The following is an 18,906-nucleotide window of genomic DNA, read 5'->3' on the forward strand; positions in this document are numbered from 1 at the left end:
GAAGACCTCATAGTATCTATTAGTTTATTTAATATCATTTTGTAAACAATAAGCTGCTTACTTTCTACATTTCCTATGTCGCTGCGCTATTTGAAAAGAAAGAAAGAGAGAGGAGAAGCAAGGGTCGTAAAGAAGAGCGTTAGGTATGTCTTTCACACTTGGAGGAAAGCAGTCTGTGTCAAACTACAAAAATAGGAAGGGGTAAAGTGAAGCATTTAATTATTTGTTTAGGTGGTTAGAAGGTTTTATTACTGAAGACAAAAAGCGGCTACGAGAAGTATAACAAAAACAGAAATCGTGAAAGAAGCCTTTAGGAAAAAGAAACGAGTATTTTTTTCGTCTTCAAAATAATCATCATAAGAATACTATATCTTACAGAACGAAAATATATACACTGTGCAAAACTATGAGAATTTAAATGAAATCTAGTTTTACGTCCCACAGTTATGCCTGTTAGGCTAAAGGTGACTGTGATTATAAGAAATGAATGAAATGGTGGAATGAAGAAAGTGGGAGGAAACGAGAAAACTCACGAGCACGGTTTTTGCCCACCACAAAGTCCACACGGCGCGAGCTGGGATCGAACCAGGGACCCCAAGCACCGGAGGTGAACGCTCTACCACTAAGCCAACGCCCCTACGATGAAAATTAACTAGAGGCTTTGTTGGAAAGGTGTGCATAGAGAAAAATGAAGAAAATTAATTAGGTCGAACTGATAGCCAATGAGGAAGACAAATAAATACGATGAAAATAATATATTGGAAGAACAAAATTAATTTTAAAAAAAGACTATGTGATTTGCTCGAAATGTCTGTATGGAGAATAACGAAGAAAATTAACGAGATTGAACTGGAAACCAGTAAGGAAGAATAGAAATAATACTATTAGAATGTTGAAAAAATACTTGAAGGTAATTCAAAAGAAACTCATTACGAAATCGTTTAAGAAGATTGTATTCTGAGTAACTGATAAAAGAAATGGTAGAGGGAAGAGGACTAGCAGGAAAAGGCAATAGAAAACTAATTAATGGCCAGTATCACGGATAACTACTGCCTCAAAGCAATGTTATTGCACGGAAGCTTCTCGATTTATTGCAAGTGACCTTCCAAGCTTGGCAAAATTCTCATAAGGATGAATATTCCCACTAATATCTTTTTAAACCTAGGAAGTGCTTTGGTTGGGAAGAATTCGCACATTCAGATCGGTTATGTATATGTTAAGCACATAGACTTCCAACACTACTGCCGAGACTGGTGGCGTGGTTCTTAATTCAACGCTCTTGGAGGCAAAATAGTGTGGTTGGGAACGGCCTTTGATATTACATTATGGTATATGCACCTGTCGAATTCAAGTCCCGGTCGTGGTTCGGAGCCCACGTTAATAATAGTTCCCCTGTTTCATAACATCGATGTTGTATAAGGACGCAAAATAAAACCTCATTTCAAATGGCATTTTCTTTTATTTATTTTACTTCATTTTATTTTATTTACTTATTTGAATCCTCAATCTGTTATTTCGTAAGTAGCTCTCTGATTCCCTTCTTATGCTGGATAAAAACTGAAAATTATATACCCAACTAACTAACTAACTAACTAATTCTATGGCGTATGGAACCCGAAGGTTCAATGCCGCGTTCACAAAAGCTCTCCGCTGACATATCTTTAACCAACTGGATCCAGTTTCTACTTCGTATTCCTATTTTTGCGAGATCCCTCTTAATATTGTCTCCTCATCTATCCTTAGGTCTTCCTAATGGTTTTCCGATTGGTCTTCCAGTTAAGACTTTGAAAGCATTCCTATTTTCTTCCATCCTGACCTGTCCACCTGAGCCTCCTAGATTTGATGACCTAACAATGTTTGGTAAACGGTATAAATTGCACAGTTCCTCGTTATGATGTCTCCGCCATTCCCCATTCCCGTTCCTCTTAGAGTCCGAATATTCGTCTTAAGATCTTGTTCTCAAATACTTTCAGTCTACGTTCTTCCCTCAAAGTAAGCGACCATATCTTGCAGTCATACAGAACAATAAGTATGATTATCGTTTTTATATATTTTAAGCTTCAAATTCCTCGACAGAATTCGCGACGACAAAAGATTTTGAACTGAATAATAACACGAATACCCTGCTTTTAGTTGACATTTAATTTCCTCGTGAATATGGTTTTCGTCTGTTAATATTGATCCTAGGGGATTATATGCCCAAGAAGGTGCTGAAACTCGGAACTGTTCGCATCTGTGATTAGTATAAAACCATTTTCTTAGATTTTGGAATTTTAGAGCCACTCGTAATTATTTTTTAAATACCTTGTATTCTTAAAGTATGTTTTTATAAATATAGCAAATTCCAAATTTATTCCTTTCAGTTAAATCTAAACTTACCTGCACATGTTAAAACGTCGACCCCTCTCACCAAATGAAAAAGAGAAAAATGTAGTTATTTTTTAAAAAACACAAATTTCTTCACAGTGAATATGAAAAGGTATACTTATATTTGTAGGATATTTATATTACAAAATGCAAATATTACAAATTGTTGAAAAATATGACAAATTATAATATTTCAAGTTCACTCATCACGTATATAATTTTATTGTGTTTTGTGATGTACATTTAGAGTTCCATTTCCTCTAAATTTTGCTAACCAACTGTTAGTTCAGCAGCGCCAATATTAAGTGTGATTGACGCTGGTCAGTAAACTCACAAAATATATTTTTGGCTCTGGTGACACGTTAATCTGAGTCAAGTCCAGAAATTATATATTGAAAACGTTTCATAATGGAACAGGACACAAGATGTTATAACGACCAAAACATTAACAAATTCGTCGTATGTTTTTTGTGTGGAGATAAAGTAATATTTTGTTTTGTCAATTAGAATTGCTTTATTTGATTGTATTAAGATATTTCATTTAGACCTATTTCACTTTGGTAATTTTTATGTAGAGTATACTTGTCCTTTTTTAAAAATGGTTCATTTTACGCTGCAACATAACATCATATGGCGCATTTCGTAATAGCTCAGATTTTTGTATGTTTTGTGTTCCATACAGGGTGTTCGGAAAAGCACCTAGAAATGTATCCTTACATGAAAACATGAAAAATAGACCAACACGAGTGCAAAAAATGCGTCATTCCCTTGTTATAGGCCGTTGAAAATTGGTCGGAACGATATAAAAGGGGTCATAACTTAAGAATGACATGTCAAATCAGGGTCAATAAAAGAACTTAAAGTTTATTTCAAACCTAGATTTCTTTAATTTACCAGTGGATATGAAACGTGTACCAATTTCAAGTTTCTGATCCATTAACCATAAAAGAAGACATCATGAATTTTCTTCTTCACTTCCAGACTAACACTGGCGCCGCCCCTGTTCCATATCTACAGATATGAGTGGAATCTAGGCTCGAAATGATCAGTATGTTCTTTTACCCGATCTTGATCCGACAGATCGTTCTCGAGCCATGACTATTTCATCGTTCTGACCTATTTCTGACGCGCTATAGCTCCGAAATAACGCATTTGTGCAACCATATTAAACTCTAATTTTTCATGTTTTCGTATGAGGATTAATTTCCCAAAGTGTTTTGCTGTTGCTTTCGAAATCCTGTGTATATATATATATATATACACACACTAAGTACATATGGTTTAACTTAACTTTGTATATATTTATAACGATTTATATAAGAAACCAAGTGAATATACTATATTTATGAAGGCTAACTAAGTTATTCATAGTTCGTGGTAATTGTGATTCTCTTCATGCTATAATAACTACGATAATTTCGCTGTAATTATTTATAATTGCCGGTAATTATACATAATTGCCATTTTATTCAGATGCGTATAGTAAAGAACACTATAATTCTTTTCAAGGATCACAATCATATTGTAATAAAAATCGTGTTATGGCTATGAAAATTTCTTGTTGATGATGATTTATTCATCATTATCTTTTAATCCAAATCTTTGTACAGTAGTACCGAAAAGCTAGTTTCGGCACCGAAAATATCATTGAAAGAAGATACGAGTACATTTATCACAATGTGGATTCGCTATTTTCTTTCATGGCTTGAAAGTGACGGAAAAAGGAAATAATTGTGTGCATATTTGCATACGAAGTTCTGAAATATTTATACCATCGCGGAGGTCTGATTCACTCAGGCATACGATATTCAACAATAAGTACCAGTGCTTTACGCTACTTATCTGATGAAATAGTAGGATCGAACGTGAACAACGAAATTATTGCAGCATCAGAAAGATAAAAAGGGATTAGGAACCAAGTCAGAGCAATAAGGCGGCTGTGGTAGCAAAAACATATCCCAATTTAGTGATTTTTTTACTCTTACAATGACACATATATGGAGTCAATCATTGTCCTGATGGATGATAACTTTCTTCTCTGATAAACCCAGTTAGTTCTCTGACACACAAGCACACATTGCTCTCTCTGCTCGTTTAGTTGCTAGCGCGCGCGTCTTTGGTGCGCGTATTCTGGGTTCGACTCGGATGGGAGTCTTGGAAAATTCGAACGGATTCTTCTTAAAACTGTAGGTCTGTAGGAAAGGAACGCTAAACTCCAATCCAATAACAAGAACCTCCCCCCCCCCCACTGTTTAGTTGGTTTCAAAATGTTAACATAATGTCTTTCTGTAATGGCTATAGCAATTGGAAGATAGACAATAAGAAACTTTTTTATAGCTTAGCAGAAAATGTGTTACCATGTTTTTTTCCCTCTTGCTTTCTTTGGCGGAGGAAGATAGGATTCTCATTATTCTGATTGTTTCTTTTATAGGTATGTAGTAGCAGTAATAGGTTCATCAATGATTACCAGTCAACGCAGAAAGTCATGTCTCTGGAAATGGTGTACATTTTTCTCAGATATTTCATTCTGATTCATTTTTGATTGGTCAACGTCGTGGTACCCATCATGCGAACAATTACTTCATACATGTTTCTCTGTCAAAATATAAAATACTCTTTCTCAGCAATGTCATGTCATGCACTTGTCTAATACTGTCTTGTTGCGGGTCATCTTCGAGAATTTGACTTTCGCGAAACTCTTGAGGTTTACGTGGAAACAATTGAAAATGACGGAGTTGAACCATCAAGAGTATTTCTTATATGGCGTATGATTTCCTGTCACCTTCATTCCTTTGCTTCAAGTATTTAATTACCACTCGATGTTCGAAGTTTCCCATACACTAATATTGTAACTATGCTAGGTGCATCCGAAATTGGAACACGTGTTGATAAGTTGGAACACTAGTGCACGAAAATACGTACACCAATTAAAGACAATTCAATCCAAATTGTGCGTGTTATTTACTTTATCTATAAGGATACAAGAGTCTATCCTCGATATAAAACCTGTATTCGCCAATATTACTTTTGGAAATCTGTATCATTTTCCGGGCAGAGGTATGCGTTCGCATTATTAACTGTTCATGGACCATCACAGCGACGAATGCGTTGTGTATATCACCTATTAGAAGAAAGTAGACTGTATATAATACTGCCCAAATAAAAGTCTACAATAAGTATATACTGTGTATTTGATCCAAGTGTAAAGCAATATTTTGAGTATCTAATTTAGCATATTGAAGAATTGTAACCTATATGTATATTACTGGAGACTGTCGATAGGTGTATACCCCTTTTGTTCAATATACAATAAAACAAATACCTACTGTATTTTTAATTCATGCTAAAATAATATCCGAAAGATGCATGCTTTTATGATGTAAGTTATTTCGAATTAGCACTTACATATATGAACCATTCCAAGAATAATTTCAGGTTTTCCGCGCGAGTAGAACTTTACTTGAAACAGTCAGAAATGGAAGGGCGACAATAGAAGAGATAAATTAGCGATAAGTAAAAATGAAAAGTGAATTCAAGAACTGAAGAACACCTTGCCACGTTAAGGTCAACAAAACTGAATTAAGCCGAGAAAGTTAAACATAGTACAAAGTGGGTTGCAAAGTTACACATTGAAGCAGAAATTGCTTCTATATATCATAATGATCAAATTTATCACTGACATCAACAGGAATTTCTATAAACCTATATTACATGCTTCTGAAACGTGCAACATTAACAACTTAAAGCTTAATTCATTAATTTCGATAAGATTTGATTTTTTTTGTTGTTGTTGTTTAAAAGAAGTTTGTTTACCAAAGCTTCTTTATTTATTTACTCTGTCTGTCTGTTCATCTGTCTGGGAGAGAAAATTTCAAGAACTACTTATTGGATTACCATTAATTTTGGCCAGGATGTAGAGGCAAAAAAGTTAGAGGAATCGAGTTCTTTGATCAATGTGATGTTCAAACCGAAAATCTTCAAAATAAACCATTTCTAGCTTTATGTTCGTCACTAAAGAACAAAATCGATATTCCTAAAGGAAAGAGAGGAACAGTTCTCTGCAATCGATTAAGCATCACAACAAAACATGTCATCTCCATCCTTAACTATCTACTAAAACCGAAAGTGATAGAAATTCACAACAATTTCCGGTTTTAATATTAATCCACAAGAAGCAAGAAGGGTAAGAGATAGCTTTTTTTTTAAAAAAATCGATTTGTCGTTCTAAGAATAAGTACCGTCTTCTCTCTTAACCCTTTATTCGATCCGGAGGTGGCAGAAATCAACCATTTCCGGTTTTAACGTTGATCGTTATAGAGTAAAAACGGTAATAGATAGCGAGAAGCTGTTTTCTCCAATTAAATGTCCCATGAATATGTTCGATCTCCAGTGTAATGTCTTTATTAGAACTGAAAGTGGTAGATGTCTACTACCGATTCCGATTCCAATATTAATTGAGAAAATATCACACCATACACCTGTACAAACCAAATTCCTTCACATGCTGTACACGTGACACAATTACTTGTTTATTTATTGGGCTGATACAGCTGGTGATTTGAGATTGTAATGTAGGTGCTGTGTTCGGCAGTGATTTACTATCCAGAAGAAACATTTGTAAAGAACGTGACAGATGTTGACAATTTTAAAAAATAATTGTTTTATTGCTATCAGTGATTTTTAAAAAATATGATTCAACTGCCTTTACGTACCATGTGTAACCTCTAGAATAATAATTGAAATATTACTTCATTTAGTAGCATGCATAGTGTGTCATCAGGAAAGGGGAGATGCAAGTTTCAAGCACTCAAATTGATACTATTTCAGTATTTTGTATTTATTGATATGTATATTTATTATGAATTATATTATATGTATTATATGTAGAGCAACCCACATTATGCTTTATTGTTAATTTCAATCATTGTTTTACATTAGTCGTGTATAATGTATAATATTTACTATACATTAAAATGTCTAAATATCTTGATCTATTTATTAATATTTTATGCAACCAGTTTCTTTCATATTTAATGAACTTTCGACTTATTGCACTGTAAAGAGATATGATTTGCTCGAGTCAATTTTATTATCACTTGTGTGCGCCTTAGAGGTGCATATATACAGAAAGGGAAAGTAAAAGATGACACCAAAAAGTACGGAAAGCGCTCAAGTTCAAGAGGTACACATAACAATAGTGTGGAGTTCTTGTGCACAAAGTTTTCTTTTTTTTTTTTTCCTTTCTCCACTTCAAAAGATTACACCGAAAATTTCACAGAAATAAAAATAAGCTTTTCATTGTTGCATCGTTATGTTCTCAAAGATTTCGCATTATAAATATTGGTTTTAAAAAAATATTAATACAGTATGTTAAACTTGCAGTTAAACAGAATTTTCCAAGAATTATTCTAATAGAATTTTCCAAGAATTGTGTTATATATTTTAAATTATACTTTATGCTTTATTTTCTAAAATTATGCTTTTAAAATTAGTTTCTTCTGGACCCTTAGACAACCACAACCATGTTCAAGGTACCAACCATATGTGTAATTTGTTGTTATGCTTTTAATGCTTTTGGGTTGCCCTAATTATATGATATGTATACGTATATTTATTGATATGTATTGTAAATAGTAAATTTTACGATAATATCTTGCAGGAAAAGTGGGTCAGAAACCCGGTAAGCCCTTTTGTGTACGCCACTGATTTAGTTAGATGTATAATTTATCACTACCTGAACCTGCGCTGTCTATTCAGCGCATCGCTCTGTTACGACTATGAATTAATTTCCTTCCCACTGTGCATATCTTCTTTCTCACACAAGTAAAGGATAAGAGGCTCACAAAGGAAGTGAATTGCTATATATAGATGTTGGAGTGAGTTTGTAGCAAATTTGTAGAAGTAACACAATATCAAGTGGAAATATTTTTTCTAATAAATCTCCATCCGTCCGGGTACTCTTCATTGCGTCTCTTGAGGCCTTTGAAGTTGCAGCATGCAATAGGTTTTGTCATTATTCCGTTTTAAGCAAAGCACCTGCAATGTCCGCAACCCGCCATACGTAACTCCTCTACTGGTTGTCTAACACCGTAGTTTCGACCTGCAATAATGTAAATCTTACGGGCTCAAAATGGCCCCTAGAATACTGAATAGAACAATGACGACACTTTATTTTAAAAAAAAAAAATTAGTGAGAACTGGACAATACACAATATTTGGAATCGACCAGTGAAAACGGCACGTTTCTAGCACGTGTGGTTTTCGAGATCTCAATCGGAAGCATCTCATCGTCTATAACATTTTAATATATAGACCTGCGCTTTTCTATACAGCGCACATTCACATATGAGCATGAATCTCCTTGTTATTCCTCACAACATCTGTACATGTCCCTTTACAGAGACAAGTGAAAGACATCTTGATTTTAAAAAATCAGCAAGGAGGTATCATAACGGGGAGATTTTTTTCTATTATTTTTTCAATATTTGAGAACAAGATCCTGAGACGAATATTCGGACCCAAGAGGAACGGGAATGGGGAATGGCGGAAACTTCATAACGAGGAACTACATAATTTATATGGTTTACCCAACATTGTTAGGGTCGTCAAGTCTAGGAGGCTAAGGTGGGCGGGTCATGTAGCTAGAATGGAAGAAAGTAAAAACGCTTTCAAAGTCTTGACTGGAAGACCAATCGGAAAACGACCATTAGGAAGACCTAGGCGCAGATGGAAGGACAATGTTAAGATGGATCTCGCAGAGATAGGAATACAAAGTAGGAACTGGATCCAACTAGCTAAGGATAGAAGTCAGTGGAGAGCTTTTGTGAACGCGGCATTGAACCTCCGGGTTCCATAGGCCATAGAGTTAGTTAGTTAGTTTATTTTTTCAATATCTCGCACCGTTTGCAAGATTGATCCTACTTTCGGTTGGAGCTTCTAATTCATGTATGATCAGTGTTTTCTTTCTTCTTGCATGCAGTATGTAATAAGCAAATACATTGCACACATAATTAATTATAATGTCAATGATATATTGTGTTCATTGGGCAAAACACTAAAAACAATAAAAGATTCATCTTATACTGGAGAAATGGTTATCCTTCGTTTCTCATTTGGCCATGCGTAGGATATGATGCTTTAGTTTTTTTTTTAATTTCAACACTTTCAGCGTACCCGTAAAAATATAATAAAGAAATACTGGCCATGCTTTTTAAATATTCAATTAGAACTGAAGAATCTACGCAAAATTTCCAATCGATCAGTGAAAACATCATCTTTCTAGAGCCTGTGGTTTCCGAGATCTCATTGTCGAAAGGATTGGCCACAAACATATAAACATCCACAAACATATAATTTAAAAAGCTCCAAAGATGGCAGCACAATTTATTTGCATTGACTTTGGAGAAAACTTATTAAAATACCAAGGCTTTGAACAATAATTTTAAAACATAAACTGTATGAAAAAGATGTATTTAAATAATTTATTTAAAGTACGTGAAACTGAATTTATTCACGTCTTTGTTAAACGTGAAATCACAAATAACCGTAAATCAAAGGGTTGAAATCAAAAGTTAAAGGTTGGATCTCATGCATTTTCATTGCCAAAGAGAGGGCGTAACCCTCTAATGGCTGGGAATAGAGGACTCTTTGCTCCTATAAAATAAAATGATGAATAAAGATTTATAACGTTAACCCTATTCCTATACCCTAAAAAAAAAAAAAAAAAAGCATTTTCATTAACACTCTCTCATCAGCTAGACGTACCAAACGTCATAAGCTGTCTTTTGTATAAAATCTAGCCTAGCTGGGAAACGTTAACGTGCCTTCGAGGACATTGTGTAGCACACGTACAATCGAGACCAGCACGCATACGCTCTCACTGGGATTGACAGCGCTTTTCATTGCTGGAGGGTGAACCTATCGTCATTATTACACCCTGTATTATCATCAAATCATTCATACACATGTACAGGCGTAACACATCTTTTCATTTGGGTGTCAGCCCAGGGGCGAATTTTTCGATGTCGGACCCACGGCTAGGATCAGGCAAAACGATGAAAGTCAAGCATACAGGATTACCGCAAGTTTTAGCTGGACCAACCGAGAGCAACACGAAGGTCAGGACCCGCAGGGATCCAAGCCACGCCTCTTCCACTATTAGTAAATCTCAGCAGCAGCGGCGAGGTTCTCAAGCCTCAGTTGCCTCTGCCACTTCAGTTATCTCTTCTGGCTCTGCATCACATGCATCAGAACAGACAGACAGTTATGCCGAACACCTTCAACAATCTCTGCCCACAAAAAAGCAACATCTCGCTTCAAATCCGGATGTAAGCCAAGTTCCAATGGACATAGCTACATCTTCGAATCATTCTGACGGGTCTACTTTACCTTCAGTTCATTCAATGTTGCTCACGATTTCGACTTAAAATTCAGCAATGCGAAGTTTGTCGCCATACAACTACGCAAGTACCTCCCTCGGGTAGCTATATCACAAATCGTCCATACGAGGAATGGTATCATTTTAAAAACGCCGGATCCAACTCTTCTCACTACAATAAAAAACAAAGTGCCTATTGACACTTTTGGTCCCAACGCGAAGATTCATTCACTGAACTCTTCCACACGTAAGCAGCCTCCACCTCCGGAACGATCACCATTGTTATCTGTTGTTATTCGGGGGGTTGACCCCTCTTATACAGATGAAGAGGTCCAAGAGGAGCTCAAGCTAGAAGGCCATACTATTACGAAAGTACTACGAATTCGAAACGACCAAGGCCCTATCTATATGGTTCGTGTTCTCCAACTGCTGGCCGAGAGTACATGTGGAAAACGCCAGCACAAGCGTACGATGCAGACTGACTGTTACCAGGAGTGAATCATGGCGGTGGTTCAGTGATGATTTGAGCAGCCATATTTCTATGCTAGTATTCTATCGGACTCATCATCGCCCTGGATGGACATGTCACTGTCAAGGAGTAGGTAACTATTTTGAGTTTGACAACCATACGCGACCTGTATTCCGCAATTCTCCGTTAACTGCAGCCCGCTCTGCGTGCCAAAGATGGTCCTACACACTATTAATACAGGTAATGTGCAGTTTTTCAGGTGTTTCTATATTTTTGCCCATACCCTATAAATTTAGGTTTTGCAAGGGTGTTTTTAAAACATCAGAACAATTAAATTTTGTAGAATAAACATATTTTGCAGTTCGTGGCTGCTTTTCTTTTACAGTAATGCTATCTATTCTATAAAATATTTTAAGCTTGTTTGCTTAACAAGTAGTCATTATTTATCTGAATTATCAGTGCTGCGACCTACCAAATCTAAAATGAACAAATGCCTCTTCATGGCTGAGTGGTTAACGCGCATACTTTTTGGACACGTGGTCCTGATGAGGGTACTTGCCTCGAATGAAAGTCCTAGTACCGGGTAGTGGTTCGTGTCCTACTTTAAACAAAAGGCCCCGTTTCATTTAGCGTAGGTGCTGAGTTTAAATCCATTCGGAAGATGTCAACCGCCGAAGAATTTTTGCTGCCATCTAACAGCACGGTGTATAACTTGAACCATGTTACAATTATACAGGGTCCTGCAAAAAGTCCTGCCGTATTTTTAGAGGGCGCTGTGTGAGTTGTGGTGGGGATACGGCTGCGGAGGAGATATCAATCGATAGCGGTATACGTGCCATTTTCAGTAGTCGCAGTGGCGTGACAGGGTGAGCATCGTGCGTTTGTTGTGGAACAGTATAGTCGTAATGGTTGTTCTGTTATGGCTTAGAAGGGAATTCGTATTCGGTTCGGACTTCGCCAACATGATACTGTTCCGGATAGAAAAACTATTCAAGTTTGGGTTACGTGTTTCTGAACCATAACAACGCCGGAAAATGTGGCGCGTCTGAGAGCGTCTATCCAGCAATTTCCAAAGAATTCAGCACTTAGTGTAAAGTAACAATCTTTGCCGGCAGATGTCACTACAGTCTTCGTATGTCTCTTATGTATTTTTTACCTTTCACGAAAATTCACGATTTCTCTTACAAATTGCAGCCTAGTGACTTCAAATTTTTAGAGAAGGAACTTCATAACCTATCATAATCAGTGCCAATTTTTTACTTCGAATTTTTTCCATTGTTGAAATGGATTTCCAAACCTTTAACAATATAACTGTTTCAACAATGAAGAAAAGTCTAAATAAAAAAAAATCGACACGGATTGTTGCCTTCGATAGGGTATGGAATTCCTTCTCTAAAAATTTGAAGTCACGATGTTGAAATTTGTAAGAGAAATCGTGAATTTTCGTGAAAGGTAAAACATACATGAGAGAGATACGAAGGCTGTAGTGACATCTATTGGCAAAACTTGTCCCTTTAAACCAACCTTAAACAGTCGGCCAGACTTTTTTTTTTTTTTAGCGCAAAACCTGCATTTTAATTTTTGTGTAACTGTAATATTCTTTAAAGATAAGACGTATATCAATCAATAGATCTTATCAAGCTGATGAAAATAATGTACGTGAGGGCAAACTCTGATGCACAGTTTTCGAATAATCGAGAAAAACTCATTTTTATGCCCTCAAAAAGCATGTCGTTCTTTGATGATTGTTTGTCGTTGATTGTTTTTTATTTTCCTAGAATAAATTACAGTTTGTTTGTTCATGTTTTTATTTTGCTAGAATAGATTATACTTTCTTTAGTTATGCAATTATGTGAATGATAGTAGCAGGAAAGGACGGTGATGTATAATGTTAACGATAATGTTAATAGTGGCACACACATTGCATGTAATAGTGTAACTAAGGTGAAAAAGTAATGTAATATTTGGACAGCTATGTAATCAAACGAAAATTGAAGTTTAAGAAGGATACAATCATAATTATAGGCTATATTTCATTAAGCTTAACATGCTCCTTCATTTTGCTATTGTCATGCGGTGAAAGGCTTGGTTGTTAGGCAGTTCCATGTTAATAGGTGGCGTGGTCATTTTACATGTTTACAAAAGCATCTTTTTTCTCGAAACCTATTGACGAGGATTTTCACTAATCCATATAATTCTTTTCAGCTCAATTTCAGGCATCAGCAGTTCTATCGAATTCTTTTTTTTTTTTTTTTTTTTTTCTGTTCAACGCTGAGCATATTGTAGATTTTTTCATTACCATTTATATCTGTTTGAAATGGCGTTGAGAAGCTTCTGTGTCTTCATCAGGACTTTGCACTGTCTGTACTCCCCGTGCATGCTGAATCAAGACTTCAAGAGAAAAGTCACGGATCACTTTGAACAAATCTCCGCTAATATCTTACATGTCACAACTCCCACACGTGCAGTTGTATGCAAATATACGAAAGTCACGATAACTAGCCTACTGGTGGACACTCACGGAAAAGGAAAGCCAAAATATTAATATATTCTTTGAAGTAATATGAACACGACACACTGCACACAACACAGCCAAATGTTACCAGTCGTATACTGTATAATCAGTATATAACGAATTGTTTGGGGATTTCCCCCCCTCTTAAATGATTTTCCCTAAATAAGGTTCTAATATGAAAGAAGTGCACATTATAAGAAATAAGTTCACTAAAATAAATAATGTTAGTTTTAGTGTTTTAACATATTGTGTGTTTTTAAAACATTATATTTGGATGGTTGTGATTTACACTTTTATGGACTATTAATTTAAAAGAGTTAAATAAACGTAGAAAACTTCTTGCTTCAAAGACGTTGTTAAATAGAAATCCACTGAAAAAAATTAAATGAAATCTTTGAGTTTAACGTTCCACAATTGAGGCTAAGAGAGACGCCGTTGAAGCTAAGAGAGACGATAATTAAGGCAAGTGAATAATGATGGAAGAATTCGTGGAATAAGAATGTGGGAGGAAACGGGAATACATCGAGAAAACTCACGAACATGTCGTTCAGCACAAACTTATTTGACCGGCGATCGAACCAAGGACCCCATGCACCAGAGGTAAGCACTCTAGCACTGAGCCACCGAGCCACCTGGAAGACCCCTGAATCTAACCTATTGTTTTTAAAAATATCTACACTATTAAGGTTTTTGCCTTCCCAAGATTGAAAAAAATACTGTACTGAAATTAAAAGCAAAAATAAATACTTGTTTCTTCTTAAATGAACTGACTTTAAAAAAAAAAAAAAGCAGTAAAAGGCAGAAAGTAATAGAAGTATTTATAAGCAGAAAAGAACAATAACAAATCAGTTAGCACCAGAAAATAATTTTTTACTATTGTGTAATTTTTTTAAGCCATGCTAAGTCGAACAAATTAATAATTATTTCGGTAGTAATTTTATGAGGTATTAATATGTCTGGCTTGGTACAACTTAAAACAGATTATGGATAATAATAATAATAATACTAAATTTCTGTTTTTAATTGCTTTACTATTATTTTCTGTTTAATGCGTTTTGAAGGATATTATTTTTCTTTTAAAATGTACTGTAATTAATTTGTGTTGTTTATGAGCCAAATACGTCATCAAGAGCAACAGCCAAAGAAAGAATATGGTTCATTGGCTTTCATTTGGGAAATTTGGATGTCCAAGACGCTCCTTGCAATATTTGACCAATCACAAAAAAAGTGGATGATATTCTTGCAAAAGTTGTTCAATACCTGCATGTAAGCAGGCAGGAGATGACCAATGACCTAAACATCCGTTACCAATAAACCATTTGGAGAAAGCTGGCTACAAAAAGCTTTGAACTCCTTAGTTATATGCAACCCATCTTCTGATTCTGTTTGCTAGATATTTTAGGATTTTTTTTTATTATCAAGCATTGCAAGAATTGTTTGTGTGCTTATTATAATTAGTTAATTATTGTTTTTAAAAATTATATGCAAGAATTTTTCCTGCGAATGATCTCTTCCATACTTGTTTTCGTAAATACGGGAAATTTACTAATATGGCTTTCCTTAAATGAGGATTTAAATGCATTGTGTGTATATAGTGTTTTTTCTGGAACGTATAATCGGTATTGTACTATATACAATGTCGTGTGAGAAGTGAAGATGACGTTCATACAGGATTCTGAATATTTCTTGATGTCTAGATTTACGTGTCTTGATGTCTAGATTATATATATAAAATATATGTGTGTGTGTGTGTGAGTATGATTATGGAAAAAATAATTTTGAATTACATATAATATAGGAAAAGTTTCAACATACCTACATGGTTTAGGTTATGATCTTCCTCTTCAATATTATTTTGACTAAAATTATATAATTCTTTATTCCCTGTTTGGTATTCCATTCATTTTCCTCTTTCAGTATTCAAAACGGTATGCGTATTGCACTTCGGGGATGAATTGTTCAATGCAATTCAGAGATTTTCCCATCCGTGGAGAACTCACTAAATCAATGTGCTAGTTATGAAGTGATCCATTATTCAATCTTCCTGCCCACGGACTGCGGGCCAGGTCCCAGTTTTGATTCCCGACGGAGGTACAGCCAGCGTGGAGTGCCTTCCTTGCTTTAACCTGTACCAGTATGCAGATGAATAAAGGGAACACTATGCATTCTCCATGAAGATTAATACTTGTTTATTTTTTTTTAGAATTCGGTAGTTGAATGTATAGAGGATGTACGGTAATTAGTGTTTCCATTTTTGAACATAATTTTTATTTTCATGTAAGGAAGTAAAATTAATATTTATCTTGTCGATTTGAAAACGCCCAAATATTATTATAAATTAAAATGTTGAAAAGAAAGAATATAATAGTACGGTTTACCAATTGTCCATAGACATCACTACAGTTCCCACTTATTCCTTTCCTATCTTTTGTAAATAACTCAATAGCAATAAATAATACGATAATTTTGAAAACTATGTCGTTTGCACAGAAAAAATACAATTTGCATAGAATACCAAAATACAAAATACAATTTGCACAGAAAAAAACGTATGTGGCGTACGTAAAAACGTAGGTTACATGCGTAAATCCTGTAGTTTTTAGACTTAAAGTACGACTATATACAACATCCTGCAGCAAACGTATAACTGAAAACGCATGTTTTATAATATTATCGGTATAAGTGTTCCATGTGTGCGTACTTTTCGTATGGCTGTATATAGGCGGTAAAGATCTCATATTCAGATGGGACATACAGCTGACGTATGTAACATTCGTATACGTGTATAATGTACGCAAGACTGTTAGTTATCAGACATCCTGCAACTGTATAATATAACATCTAAGCGGGAAAAAGACAGTAGTATGTAGCAAATGGATAACGTATGTTCCATAGAGATTTCCGTAGTAAATATATGGATTCCGTATATTTGTACAATATACTTTTGTCTGGATAACGGGTGTTCCTCAGTGTGTTTTTATTCTCTGCTTTTATTGGGTCAGTAATTATGATTGGTTTGATATAACTGTCTATTCTTCCATAACCTGAGCCAGAGTTTTCATCGCTTTGTAATCTTTTCCCCCTATATCTTCTGTTGTTTACTCTTAAATCAGGTAATCTAAAAGTATTGAGTCTTTTGCGCACGAGATAGCCTTAGTATCCCAAATATCACGGTATGAGTAGCAGCGGCTCAGGCCTAACGTCATTTGACAGCTGGCAGTTGAAGCTAGTAGATGTACAAAATGTTTTGGAATTGCAATAATTAAACGTAAGGTATTACGACGGGAAAATCAGTGAACTTTCCGCAAACCTGCGCTGCATCTGACAATTTTATCTCGATCAAAGCGCAAGGCTACACAAGCCTGTGAAGAAACTTTTGCTGGGTATGAGCAAGATACGTTATCAAAAGCAACAGTTAAAAGATGATTCAGTCACTTTCGTTCTGGAGATTTCGATATCCAAGATGCTTCTTGCAGTAAGCGACAAATCACAGCAAAGTTGGATGATATTCTGACAAAAGTCGAGCATACTCCCAGCATGTGAGCAGTTATGACGTCGCCAATAACCTAAACATTAATCAGCAAGCAATGTTAAACTATTTAGAAAAAGCTGGCTTCAAAAATAAGCACGATGTTTGGATGTTACGTAATCTGACTAAAAAATATTTCTCGATCGAATTTCTATCAGCGAATCTGTACTGAAACATAATGAACTCGGGCCATTTGTGAAGCAGTGGACAAGTACTGACGACAACAATGTGCGAGAAAGATCATGGTCGAAACGAGGAGAAATTCCACAGTATATGACAAAACCCACACTAACGCAGAGGGAAATTATAACGCGGGTTTGGTGCGATTGGAAGGGCATCGTTCATCATGCGCTGTTGGCCCCGGACTGAACGATACACTTGGTATTATCGGCAATTAGTGCGAGTGCACGTAGTAAGTCAAAAAGAAATGGCTTGAACTGATCAACATAAAGGGCAGAGTTTTGTATACTATGCTGACATCACACCGCATACATTTTTAATGACCCGTCAAAAATTGAGATAGTTTGGCTGGAAGTTCTAATGCATCTATTATATAAACGGGACCTGGCAATATCCGACTATCATTTATTTGGGTCTCGGCAGAACTCCTTGAGTGGTGTTAAGTTAGCGAGCTTGTATCTCATGCCCTCGGACTCAAGAAATAAGTTCCAGTCCGTGTGAGCACGATTCCCATAAGCGGATAGAGAGAGCCAGAGTCCATGTTCCAGCGAGCTTGAGCCGCTGCGAAGCTAGTGAACACGAGTGCGAGTTCATTGCGAATAGCGAGCCCGAGCTTGAGCGACTGCAAGCTTGAGATTGCGTGAACCTGATTGAGATGAGTGAGCGCGAGCCACATTGAAAATAATAAGCCTGAACCCGTACAGACGCAAGTGATCAGCATGTTGAATTGATTGTTGCTTTGAAGACCTTATAAAGTGTAGAAATTTACTGACAGTTATGACGCAATAAAATTCACATCCAAATTTTTAGCCGGCAAGAAGAAACCTGGAATCAATTATTATTTTTTTGAAAAGTATGTAAACACAATCTGGCTCATTTTACGAATTTTTTATTTTATTAAAATTGTCTTTACGTTATTTACTATAATTAAAAAAAAAAAAGTGATGTGGAGCGTAGTGACGACCCGTAACAAATGCCTATAGATGTAAGACTCGTTATATTTGGGAAGAACGCAGGATTCAAAATAAAATTGAGACCATGAACATGCGTCTTAATGAAGGGAACATTACGGTCTGAATAGGAAAAGAGCTGTCTGATTCTTTCGGAAATTATTACGTTCTGAAGCAAAGGGATATAAATATATTTCCGTCACTTTTAACTTTCGCTTTACAATTCACAATTGAGGAGGGGGGGAATGGAAATAGCAACATGGCACTAGCATTGAATAGACTGGAACCATAGACGTAAATTGATTCTATTGGGTTTCGGTCCCGGAACCGGAACTGATTGTTCATAAAATGATTTCGGGCGCGGAACCATGAAATTTTATGATGACATTTTTGAACTCGGTATCGAAATTAGTTTTCTGAGCAGAAAATTAGTTCTGGTTTTCGGTTCGGAAACAATATTGAATTGGAAGTGAAATTAGAGAGAAGAGAGAAATATATTTGTAAACAACCGCTGTAAGT

General features: G+C 35.7%; 1 protein-coding gene across 4 annotated transcripts in view; it reads left to right on the forward strand.

Annotated features, from left to right (window-relative positions):
• The window catches only part of LOC145662578 (homeobox protein PKNOX2-like), a 482,520-nt gene that overhangs the window by 386,962 nt on the left and 76,652 nt on the right, over positions 1–18,906 (forward strand). The gene's annotated exons all lie outside the window — the stretch shown is intronic.

Source organism: Thermobia domestica, chromosome 10, assembly GCF_964235325.1.
Source record: "Thermobia domestica chromosome 10, izTheDome1.hap1.1, whole genome shotgun sequence".
Taxonomy (NCBI): Eukaryota; Metazoa; Arthropoda; class Insecta; order Zygentoma; family Lepismatidae; genus Thermobia; species Thermobia domestica.